Raw genomic sequence first — 12371 nt, forward strand, 5'->3', positions numbered from 1 at the left:
GCCCCGCCCCTCACGGCGGCGCCTCCGCGGGGCGCGGGGAGCCCATTCCCCGCCGGCACCGCCGCCGCAGCCCGTGAGGGGAGCGGGATCGGCCGCCACATCGCGGGGAAGGAGAGAGGAGGGGAGGGAGCGCGGCTGTCCCCGCGCAGGCGGCCCCGCACCCCGCACTGACCTGAGGGGCGCTCCCGGGGCGGCGCGCGCGCGGCCCTCCTCGCACCGGCGCGCGCGCGCGCGGCCCCGCCCCGCAGGCGCGCGCGCGGCCCCGCCCCAGGCCCCGCCCGAGCGTGCGAGGCCCCGCCCCCGGCCCCACCCCTTCCATCCCGCGCCCGCCCTGAGGGAGGAAGGGAGGGAGGAAGGGAGGGAGCTCCTCCCCAAAAAGGCGGCTGGAATCGCCTCCCAGCCAGTCCTCGCCACCGGAGAGTTGGGATTTCACCTGCGAATGAATTGAGTTGGGAAACAAACGACACCTTTTTTTTTTTTTTTTTTTTTTTCCAATTAGAAATCACATTAGTGCCCAAAGATGTGGCATATTCATACAGCCCAGACTGGTGATTTCACCTGAGAGCTAAGTTGGGAGACAACCTAGCTATGCCTTCTGTGAAAAACGAGGTTCACTCTCCTGTAAAAATTCTGTGAAAAATGCGTATTTTAAGATTGGCTTTTTGCAAATATTAAAGTGAATGTTATATGTGTTGTGTTAGAAAGTTACGTTGTATTAGTTCTCTTAAGTAATGTGTTAAATATAGTTTTAGGTTATAACAAAATGTTAAAATAGAAACTATGCTATGTAGGATACTTTTTTTCTAAAGAAAGGACTCGCACTGAGGCAGCAGCCACAGGACACCTAAATCTTTCAGAGAAAGAGAATTTATTGCTCCATTATCAGGAGAAATGAACTTCTTCCCGCCTCACTCAGCCCTGAAGATGCTGTCAGGATTCAGAGGAAGAAGCTGACACTGACCAGACAGAATCCTGTGTTTGAATGGAATTTATGCATCAGGTGTGAGGTGTATGAATATGCAATGAGCTATTGCTTTTAAAAGTTAATCCTTTGTTAACGTGTGTCCATTTTCGGGCTTATACTGCCCAGAAAGAGGTACCCAGACTGTCCACAACTCTTTGTTTCTATTGTCTCATATTGTCCTAATCCAAATTGTCCAAATTATTATTCCTCTAATTGCATTGCTATTTTTATAACCATTTGATTACTATTAAACTTTTAAAATTTTAAAAAACAAGTCATTTGCGTTTTTCACAATTCAAAAGTTTAATAAAGGACAATAGGAGACAAAGAAAATAAAGATTTCACCACCGGGTGCTTGGCACTCCGCCAGGAGCACACCTGCTATTTCAGAGATGCTCTTTAAATACCCTTTCCATTGCATCAGTCTACTGCATATTCATAAACAATTATACATATTAAAACTTTTCCTCAAGAACTGTTTAGCATGGCTCCTCCTCGGGTCTGCCTTTTCAGAGCATGCGAATTTCTTGGCTGTGATTTTGGGGGTTTTCATCATATGAATGTTATCCCAACCAAGCAGGCAGTTTAACACTAGATCAGCTATTTCCCTACTGTGTCTAAGTTTAGTTAACAACAGAAATAAATAAAACTCTGTAGCAAAGTTACTTTAACATTATACATATAGCATCCATTTTAATATTTGTGAAAAGCCAATATTATAATATGTATTTATAACACCTCAAAATAGTCAAATCCACTCTTTTTTAAATTAAAAATTCTGTTAGTGCCTGAATTGAAGCATATTCATGCTGCACATGCGAGATGAGATAAGTTGGAGGACAACTAACAACATCTTTTTTAAAAAAACAAAAATAAATTAGAATTTTAACCCTCTTTAACCCTTTTTTAAAAATTAGGAATCCCATGAAAGTTCAAGCATATTTATGGCTTATTGCAGCCAACCTGTTTGAGGATTTGCCCTCTAAGAAAAAAAAGTGATCTGTTTTTCTGTACATGCACCAATATCTCTGAAGAAGAGCTCACCCTTGCATTTGGACAGCAGCTTTGTTAGACTAAAAGGAAAAACGGATTAGATTATTAGGTTTATTAGGAAATGATTAGAAAATTAGACAAGGAAAAATGATTGGTAGGTGAAATTTTTGTATTTCTTCATCCACTGGTATTCCCAACCTCCAAACAAACAAAAAAATAAACCAAAAAACAAAAACAAAACAAAAACCAAAACCAAAACCAAACAAACAACAACAAAAAAAAAAACCACAAAAAACCACCAAAACCCCCCAAACAAACAGAAAAAACCAAATACCAAACAAATAACCCCTAAACCCAATAGGAGAAACTCCTCAGGCAGCAGCAGCCACATTTCATCCCAGGGCCACCAACAGGCAGCCAGAGAGAAGAAACACCCTTCCCCATCACATTTATTTGGTTTTTTTTCCCAAATAAACTCAATTTTACAAGAAGAGATTAGTGCCATACATCCTTCCTTGCAGGTCCTATCCTGCTGCTCATAGGGTGGCTAGGTTAAAAAAAAAAACTAAAACAAAAAACCAACCAAAAAACCCAACCCCAAACACTAAAACATTTTATTTTTGAGCTGCTGAGAAAATAATCAAGAGGGATGGAGCATTTTCAGGAGCAGCACCCAGGATTATTCAGGATTTATCATATAAATAAGGGATTTCTCGTAATGCCAGTGTATGTAGGCACGTGGGAAATTAAAATGCATTGCTAGCATTTATTTTTAAAAGCATAGCAAAAGGCTTTGCTTGAAGCTTTAGGGCAAGTTTGGGTTGTTGATTTTTTATTATTTTCCCTCGGAAGAAACAATTATTTCTGGAATTGCTGCCGTGTTCCAGCTTTAGTCTCCCGTGAACACTCATTGCCTGTATTATATACACATTATTCTAACAGATACCTTCACCATGTGAAATTAGGCATATCTGTGGATAATCAGCACTTGGCTTTTCCCATTTTAATATTTTAGCTATTAAAATAGAAAACTAAACCAAACAGCAACAATAATGACTGTACACACACACACACACACACACTCACTTTATAGCTGTTAAGGATTTTACCAGCAAAGGACACACTTTAAATTACAGTCTGTAAATGATCTTTTAATTGGGTCTTGGGAAGCCAACAAAATAATCGTTGTCTGAAGTGAACTTAAACATGCTGCAGGAAAACACTGCAATTTTCCATCCTTTTTGCAGAGTGAAGGTAAAAGGCCCTTTTGCAAAGGGGGTCATTTAGATGGGCAAGTTGTGGGGAGAAGCCTTTTCCTCCAGGTTAGAGGAGTGTCAGGTACCTGCTGCTGATTCCCCGAATTCTGGGACTCTGGCTGGGCCCTCCCAGGGGGTTCCCCTGTCAGGGAGACCCTTCTGGAGTGGTCTTGTGTCAGGAAAGAGAGATGCACTGGATTTTTTCGGTGTTCAGGTTCTTGTTTATTGTTATCTTGTCTAGAGTTTTGCACGCTGTCCACACCAGGCTCAGTGCACTGGAAAAGCACCACAAAAATGGCCAACAATCTCTTGTTACGAGGTCTTTTAAGACTAAACTATCCAATTAAGAACTGACACCTAGATTATTTCCCTTTTTAACCCAATAACTGATCCCAAAGAGCTGCAATGGGGACTTTTCCACCCAATTACAAAATGCCACCCAAACCCATGGAGAAGAAGGAAGAAGAAGCATGAAGAAGAAACCCAGGATGACACCTTGTGCCCTCCATCTTGCTTCCATCCACAACATACTAAAAATCCCAAAACCTGAATTTCCCACCTAAGTGATGCACCTACACTAATCTCTACAATCTACTTCACACCTTAGTGGATTCCAGTCTATTCTGGAGTTTAGGAAACTTTCCCCATGAGTGAGGGTCACAGTCAGTGCTCCCCTGGGGGTCAGGGCACCCCAGAGCTGACAGAGAAATATTTCCAGTGCCCTGGGTTTCCACAGAGGAAGTTATTCTGCAGCCTGAATTCAAAATCCCATAGCAGGAAAACATATTCTGGCTTTAATTCCAGCACACACAGGAGTTAAAAGGTGAAGTTCTGGAACCAGATCACCTTTAAGGTCCCTTCCAACTCAAGCCTGTTATTTTTCTGCACATACACTTCTGAATGAGGGGCAGTCAGGGGGGCCCAAACTGGGGACTCCACTCAATGACATTTGCTTTGATTTTTTTTTTTTTTTGTGCTCTTCCTGCATTTCCAGCCCAGTGTTTTTTGGCTGTGCACAGTGGTTTGGACCATGACTGCCTAGCTTCCCCTAAAGAGCCCCAGGCCGTGGTTTAGTACCAGTATCAACACAGAACTGCAGTCACCACCACCCTGACTGGGTTAAACACTGCATTTCTCAGGGATGCCTCTAGTTCCAAGAACTGCCAAGTTTCAGCTCAACTCAGAGCAAATGAGCCACCAGTCAGCCACACCTGGCCAGAGCTGCAGCACTGGGAACCAAAACCACCTTCCAGCAGAGGGGTTAAAGTGCCAAGCTCATGGTGCTGCTGAGTGTTTGATCTCTCCTGATGCTCTCACCCATCCAGGCTGGCTGTGAAAATAGGACCTGTATAAAACAGCTCATGAGGAAGGTGAGCCACAGCCCAAGAGCAGCTGCACAAAGGCCTTTGGGACACTCCTTCATAGCTTTGGGGATTTTGCCTCGTCCCAGCCCAGGTTTCTGGGCAAGATCCAGCATTGCCTATGGCAAACCAAGGGCTGCACTAGCAGGGAAGGTAAAACCCAACCAGCTGTGTGTTGGGGAGAGCTCATCCAAGGATTTTAGCTGGTGTTTCCAGAGCCATTTAACTGGGACAGCCTCTGCTCTGTGGTGTTGGTGAAAAAAGCCAAGTATTTGCATTGAGTCACATTCAGATTCATCTTTCCTGTGTCATGGGTCTATTTTCCAGGTACTGAGCAGCGCTTTCCAAAGACTTACTAACTTGAAGAGCAGTTTAAATATTAATTTTCCAGTTGAACTTGCATGCTGGGTAGGTTCTTCCAAGTGCTCCAGGGTATAATTAGTTCCTCCAAAAGCATCTTCCTACCAGACACTTTGCCAACACCACATTTCCCCTCCACATCTCCCCTCCTCCCCAGCCTCTTTTAAAGCTTCACTGAATTTCTGTGTACAGCCTCCCACAAAGGTTATCATCTTCTGTTTAATAGTGGGGAAAAAGACAGCACACAAGATTTACTGCAAATGGAAGCCATTACTGGAGCAGTTATCAAATGAAAGAACAATATAATAATGTCCAGTCATAAAGATATGAAGAGTTGCCTGTCAAAGACAAACCCCTGACTTGTAAAATTGGCCTGTGCAGCTGCTGGAAGCTTTTGGCAGGCAGGATGAGATCCTTGCAGCACATGGCTAAGCACCCAGGTGTTTTGCAGCTAGAAACTGGGACCAGCTGGAGGGAGATGCATCCACATCCCAAGATGCATCCACATCTGCACAGGACATTTCTATGAAGCAGAGCCAGGGGGGTCAGCTCAGCACATCCCAAATATCCCCAGTGGGGTTAGAGCATCCCCTGGGTTGATTTGGGCATTGGATGACTCTGAAAGCCAAATCTCTTATCTCCAGCTCCAGCTGGAGCTCATTGAGGCTGCTGACCCCAATTTTTTGGTTAAGTATTAACTAACTAGTAGCAGATGGTGTTGAATTTTGTCTGCCCCTTGACCCATAAGGTCAGGTCACACAGGCTGTGAAAATGCACCTAGAAAACGCTGATTTCCAGTCTAGTGTGTGGACACAGATGATTTTCCTCATCTTTCCCTTGCCCTCCTGCCAAGAGTTGGGGCAGAAACCCTTTCAGCCCTAACCAAATGGTCATTAACCTTTCCCAAATGAAAATGTATGGACAAGTGGGTGCCAGTGTCCATCACAAGGGAGGAAAGTATTCTATTAGCAGAGGGATGTTGGCTCCTGTGTGAGTGCTGATATCTCCTATCAAGGACTGTCCAGCTTCTCTCACCACACACATTTAGCTCTTCCCCATCCCCAAGAAAATCACTTTCATCAGCAGAGTCAGTTCTCACAAGGCCTTTTCCACCAGACACAGTTTCTGTATCAAGCTCCCGGACTCCAAGAGCTTGTGCTTCTCCTGTAAGTAAAACAAGTAATACTTGTTTTCAGACAGCATGAAGATTGCTTCCTGCTGTCTTTAGCCAAAGCTAGAGACCTTGAGAAAGAGCTGAAGTCCCTGTAGTAATTTCAGGAGCATCTGCACTTCTCAAACATGCCAGACTAAGGTGTTTGGTGAAAGTCAAAAGGTCCAAAACCCAAAAAAAAAGCTGTTTTTCAGCATTGTCTTTTGAAGACAGAGTTCAAAGGTTGTCTCAGAGAAGGTCTTCATGTCCCCAGAGACTAAAAAGCATGGAGGAAAGCTCCCCTTTGAAAACTTCCCTTGAAACTTTGTCTCAACAATCCAAACTACAGAGACACCATTGTCTGAATGCCAGATGAATAAACTTCTGCTTCCACCAGTAAAAAAATATAAATAAAAAGATGAGACACGTTTTTTGTTGTTGCCACAATTAAGGGACCACAATCTGTAGTCATGGGGTTTTTTTTCTTTCTAGCAGAGCTGCCCATCAAAAAGGGGAAGATGGGAACCTGAGCTTTTCCAGATATGAGTGGGCTGCAGCACACCTGTGGTTTCCCCCCTCACCTTGGAAACACAGAGAATTAAAATATCTTCTCCAGTCCTTGATGAGTTATGCCTCCCAAAATCTGTGGCTGTTCAAGCCTGCCTCAAAGTCCTTGGAAACACTCTCAGTAACTGGGAGGGTTTCTGCAAGCAGCTGCTTGCAGGATGTGATGAAAGAGCTGCACAAGTTCCCCCAGTTTCTGGCTGGTCCAGCCCACAGAGGCTTCACTTGCATCTGAGTTCTGATGATGAAATAAGCTGGTGCCTAATGGAAAAACAAGAAAGGGAAATGATTATTGAATTTTACTGCAAAACCCCAAGGCAGGATGAAGAGTAGGATGTAAAACTGTTTGAGGAAATTAAACCAGCAACAGGGAAGGGCAGAGTGTTAATAGAAGCAGCCCTAATTATCCCAACTTACAATGGGTGCACCCTGTAAATTATTCCAAGCATCACTGAAGTGATCAAAACAAGTTTGACCCATCTCTTCTTAAATACAGTGCTGTAATTATCAATACTCCTGGAGCTGCTGGAAACAACAGATCAAGTCTGTTATTGCAGAGCAAGAGACTCGTGCAGAAATCTCATGCTTGGTAATTTTGTGCCCATGTACTGCATTTGCAAAGCACTCCTGATGAAGGCAGGAATGATGCATCTGACTCCATGTTCTCAGAAGGCTAATTTATTATTTTACGGTACTATATTATATTAAAGAATGCTATACTGAACTAAACAATACAGAAAAGGTACTTACTTAATGCTAAAAACATAATAATGAAAACTCGTGACTCTTTCCAGAGTCCTGACACAGCTTGGCCCTGATTGGCCAATGAGTGAAAACAACTCACAGCAGAAACCAATGAAACAATCACCTGTGGGTAAACAATCTCCAAACTCATTCCAGACAAGCAAAACAGAGGAGAATGAAATGATATAATAATTGTTTTCCTTTTTCTCTGAGGCTTCTCAACTTCCCAGGAGAAAAATCCTGGGCGAAGGGGTTTTTCCAGAGAATGTGAATGCCACACATGTGGGTTATGGACCAAGCAGGAGGCAGAGGCTGAAGAGGGTGCACAAAGCATCCTCAGTGTGTGGGAGGGGACATGGATGAATCTGAACCTCCTGCAAAGTGACTTGAGCTCATATGTGCCTGGTTTGTCCACCAGAGATATCCACTCACTCTTCCCCATCCATCCCTGTGCATGGTTTTTGGTGGCAGTGTGTTAATGGGTTGGTAGTCCAACCTCAGCCCCATGGGGAGAGCTGGGAGCAGTGATATTCACTGGCTCTGCCTCCTGCTGAGCACGTGTGTAGCTTTTAATCCCATCCTTTTGGGGCCTGGAGAAAGAGAACAGGCTCCCTGTGCTCCTTGATTCTGTGCAAGAGGGATGGATTAGCCCTGAGTGAGGCATCTGGAGGGTTGTGACTGGCTGCCATTAGTTTGACTTGGTTTGATGAAAATGGACAAATGCAACAATTAGTATAGCAAAAACTTCTAATTAAAAAAAAAAAAAAAGAGGGAAGGGAAGGGAAAGGGAAAGGAAAGGAAAGGAAAGGAAAGGAAAGGAAAGGAAAGGAAAGGAAAGGAAAGGAAAGGAAAGGAAAGGAAAGGAAAGGAAAGGAAAGGATTATGGTAATTGAGGAAGGATTTTTTTTTTTTTTTTTTTTGCATGACTTGAAAAAACAAGTTAATTAAAATCAAGGCATTTTTTTAGTCATAGAATCATGAATCATTTAGGTTGGAAAAGACCTTTACAATCACAAAGGCCAACCACTAACCTAATATGGCCAAGCCCACCACTGAATGGTGTTCCCAAGCTCCACATCTACGTGTCTTTTAAATCCCCCCAGGGATGGTGACTCCACTGCTCCCCTGGGCAGAGTGTTCCATGCTTAGAAACCCTTCTGGTAAAGAAATCTTTCCTAATATCCAATCTTATCCTCCCCTGGTACAACGTGAGGCCATTTCCTCTTGTCCTATCACTTGTTACCTGGGAGAAGAGGCAGATTCATCTTCAGGCAGCTGTAGAGTGATAAGGTCTCCCCTGGGCATCCTTTTCTCCAGGGGCTGAACACCCTCACCTCTTGCAGCTTCTCCTCACAAGATTTGTGCTCCAGACCCTTCATCAGTTTTGCTGCCCTTCTCTGAACACGCTCTAGCAGGTCCTCAATGTCTCTCTCGTTCCTATTTTTGTTCTTGTATTGGTTATCTTGTTCTTGCACCACAGAGTCCTGCTGTTAATGTTATTTCTTACAATATCCTTGTACCTTAGAACAGGATTTGTCTCATTTTGCAGCAAGCAGCTCTGTGGTCCCTGAACCTGCTGACCTGTCCTCCACTCTCTGCTCCCCTCTTCTCTCCTCCTGGTTTGGGAAGCCCCTGGAAGGGTGACCACCTTTTTGTCCATTTCATAATAAAACCCACAAAATTAGTTTTAAAAGGCCACCTAAAAAAGAGGATTAATGAACCTGAAAATGGAACCAAATTGCTTATGGGGACTTCTTTTTTTCCTCCAGTCTCCTCTGGTTCAGCCAGTGAACCAAAACTCTCAATTACTTATGACTGAGTTACACCAGCACTCAAGAATTAAATGCAATTAAATACATGTATGCAGCCCAAGAGCAAGGTGATTTCTCTGTGAGTTGTCTTGCTGTGTATTAAGAGTTGCTGCTGGTGGGCTTGTCACAGAGTTATTTCCCCTGAGATCAAAACAAATCAACGTTTCCCCACTTGGTGCTTTTGAAGACAATGTTTCAGTAACAGCTGAACAGCAGGGTCTGGAAGAAAACAGGAATATAGACAGAATATTAAAGGAGGAAAAATTCAAAGGCTATAAGAACTCAAGGAGAGGAAACAAATTATTATTATTATTATTATTATTGTTGTTGTTGTTATTTTTTAAAGTTATTTGCTTTAAAATGATAAAACCATGTGTGGTTTCTCATGGTCAGAATTTTAATACAACTACACCATTCCCTTGCAAATTATCAACCCAAAGTAATTTGATAAAACCAGACCAGAATATGGCCAGGGAGATGGGAGAAAAGAAGAGCAGGAGATTCAGAAATGAGAGAACTGACCTCTAAATGTGGCAGATTTCTTGTTCTGAAGGAAAAATCACAGAAAAAATAAACCTGCAGGCTCTCAGATGGGATACCTTGCAGCATACACAGTTCTTCCATTTAGGGAATAACCAGGACATTTTATTGCTGTTTTTTTTCTTTGATTATACACACTTCTCTAAGAGGTCAACATCTTAAGATTATCTTTTTTGTACAATGTTCTGGGAGCACTTTTGCTGTGTCTTTCCTCTGTCAATCTTCAGCTTTCCACTTCTGACAGCTGCTGGCTTCCCTAAATGAAGGACAGGCTTTTCTGCAGTGAAAGATGCTTTTTTCCTTTAGGGGAAAAAAAAAAAGTCAAAACACAGAACCAGCAGGGGGGATATAATTGTACTCATCACCTGCAGACAGATATATTCCAATTTTTATTTAGTGTTTCAAGGATATGATGAAAAGTCCAGTTTGTTTATCTGGATTTAGTGGAAGAAATTGGGATGGTTTACTGCAGGTGCATGAGAAACTGTGGCAATGAGGATCCCCAGGGACTCTGGCTGGACTGATACCCACAGGGACATCCCTCCTCAGCCAGGAGAGTCTCCCCTCTCTTGCACTGCCTGGTACCCATAACCTCAGGGCTCCCAAGGGTTTTACAGGGCTGGAAACCTCTGGAGGAGACAGGGCAGGCTCTCTGCTGGGGCCCCTCTCAGTTCTCAGGGTGATCATGGCTCACACCACTCAAATATCAGCTCCATTTTGTCTCACTGGGAGCAGAACAGCTCTTGGGGTCAGCTTCAGCCTGGGGGCACTGCGCTGGCAACACAAACTTAATTTATTACTTAATAATAATAAGTGTCTGTATGCATTGCTTTTATCATCCTTAACGCTCCTGTTTGCAAACCTCTTTGTCAGATGTGGTGTGAGATGCAAAATATCTTTTAATTTGCTCAAATAAAACAATGAGCCCCATCATGAATCATGAGCACCCTCCAGCCAGAGCAGCTGTACTGTTGTACACTTGCAGAGAATTTGGCCCACATTTTGCTATAGCTGAGCCCCAGACAGTAAAACTTACAGTGATTTTCAATTCTCCTAGTAACAAAACATGGATTTTTTTTTTCCATGTTGGCAGGTGGAAAAATGTTACCACCAGAACAGCTTTTCTAAGCATGAAACTGGGCTACTCAGCCCAGTTATTAATTTTATATATATATATATATATATATATATATATAAAAATGATAAATATATTATATATAAGATATATATAAATGTTATACATAAAACATCTATAAATATATATTTATATATAAATATATAAAAATATATATTTAAAATATATAAATATATAAAATTATAATAAAATATATTACATAAATAAATATAATATAATTAATATATAATTATTAATATCTATTAATATATATATTAATTATCAGCCTACATGGTAAAGAGCGTGGTCCCACAAAAATGTGGGAAAAAAACCCCCAAACTTACATTCAATTGGAATGTTTCCTCATATGTAGAAATGCCATTTATTTGTGTCTTGGACCTACCTGAGAAGAAATTAACTCTACCCTAGCTGCAACCAGGATGGACATAATTCCTCACAAATGTTTTCCTGGCATTTTAAGCTATTTTCCCACTATATATTCATAATGTAGTGTGTCCCACCTGGAACACACAGAAAATTTGTTACATGTCTTTCCATGTTTCTGTCAGAAGTATCTTAAATTTTTAAATTCGGACATCAGGCTGGGCACCCACAGCCACTCTTTGAGGGGCACATTTGTGCACCAGCTAACAACTCTGCTGCACTTTTGTACCTCATTAGGCTAATGTGCTGGTTAAATAGAGTCATCAATCATTTTGTTATTAAAGCCCTTTGTGCCTGGCAACAAATTGATGGGAAACGAAAGCGTTAGTAGGTTGTTTGAGTATTGTAAAACAGTACTTGTAAAGCTCCCACTGCTTCAGTGGAAGGTGAAAAAGCACAGAGGAGCTAATTTATTGTGCCAAAACAAGCCTCTGAAAGTGCTGTGACTTGAATTGAAATAACCAGTTGAGTTGCCTTTTAGTTGTTCTGACATGCTCCAGACTTTCAAGCATACATTGGGGTTGCATTTGCAACTTTTTTCCTAAAAATCCTGAAACTTGCTACTCTTAAAAAAAAAACCTAAAGAAAAAGGAAAGCTAAGAGTCTCATGAAACCGGTAGTTCCAGCAGCTTGTACCTTAAGAAGGATGAACTGACACAAGTGTCCTTATTTCAGAATTAAAACACTCTATTCTTGCTCAGAGCTTATTGAGTACTTAAAAAATTATATATTTCTGCTTTTGCTCGTGGGTATCTTTATTTCAGTAAGCAGTTGTAGGGAGCTACTCTAATAGTGCCCCACTTAATTCTGTATTGAAGCTTTGCTCTTAAACCACAAATAAAACTCTTCTGTCTCACAATCCCATTGTTAAGTTTAACTTCCATAGTATGGCCATGGGTTTTTCAAGGAAACCACAGTTTGTGCATCACATCCTGTATGAAACACGCTTTGGCTTTTCCCAGGAAGCTGTTAAAAATCACATTTATTAGCCCTGTCAGCAGCAGCTGCCGAAACACCATAGGCCAACTGGTTCATTCCCACAGCTGTAGCTCCTGCAGGAGAACAATGAA

The sequence above is a fragment of the Camarhynchus parvulus genome, chromosome 3 (assembly GCF_901933205.1).
Source record: "Camarhynchus parvulus chromosome 3, STF_HiC, whole genome shotgun sequence".
In the NCBI taxonomy this organism is placed as follows: Eukaryota; Metazoa; Chordata; class Aves; order Passeriformes; family Thraupidae; genus Camarhynchus; species Camarhynchus parvulus.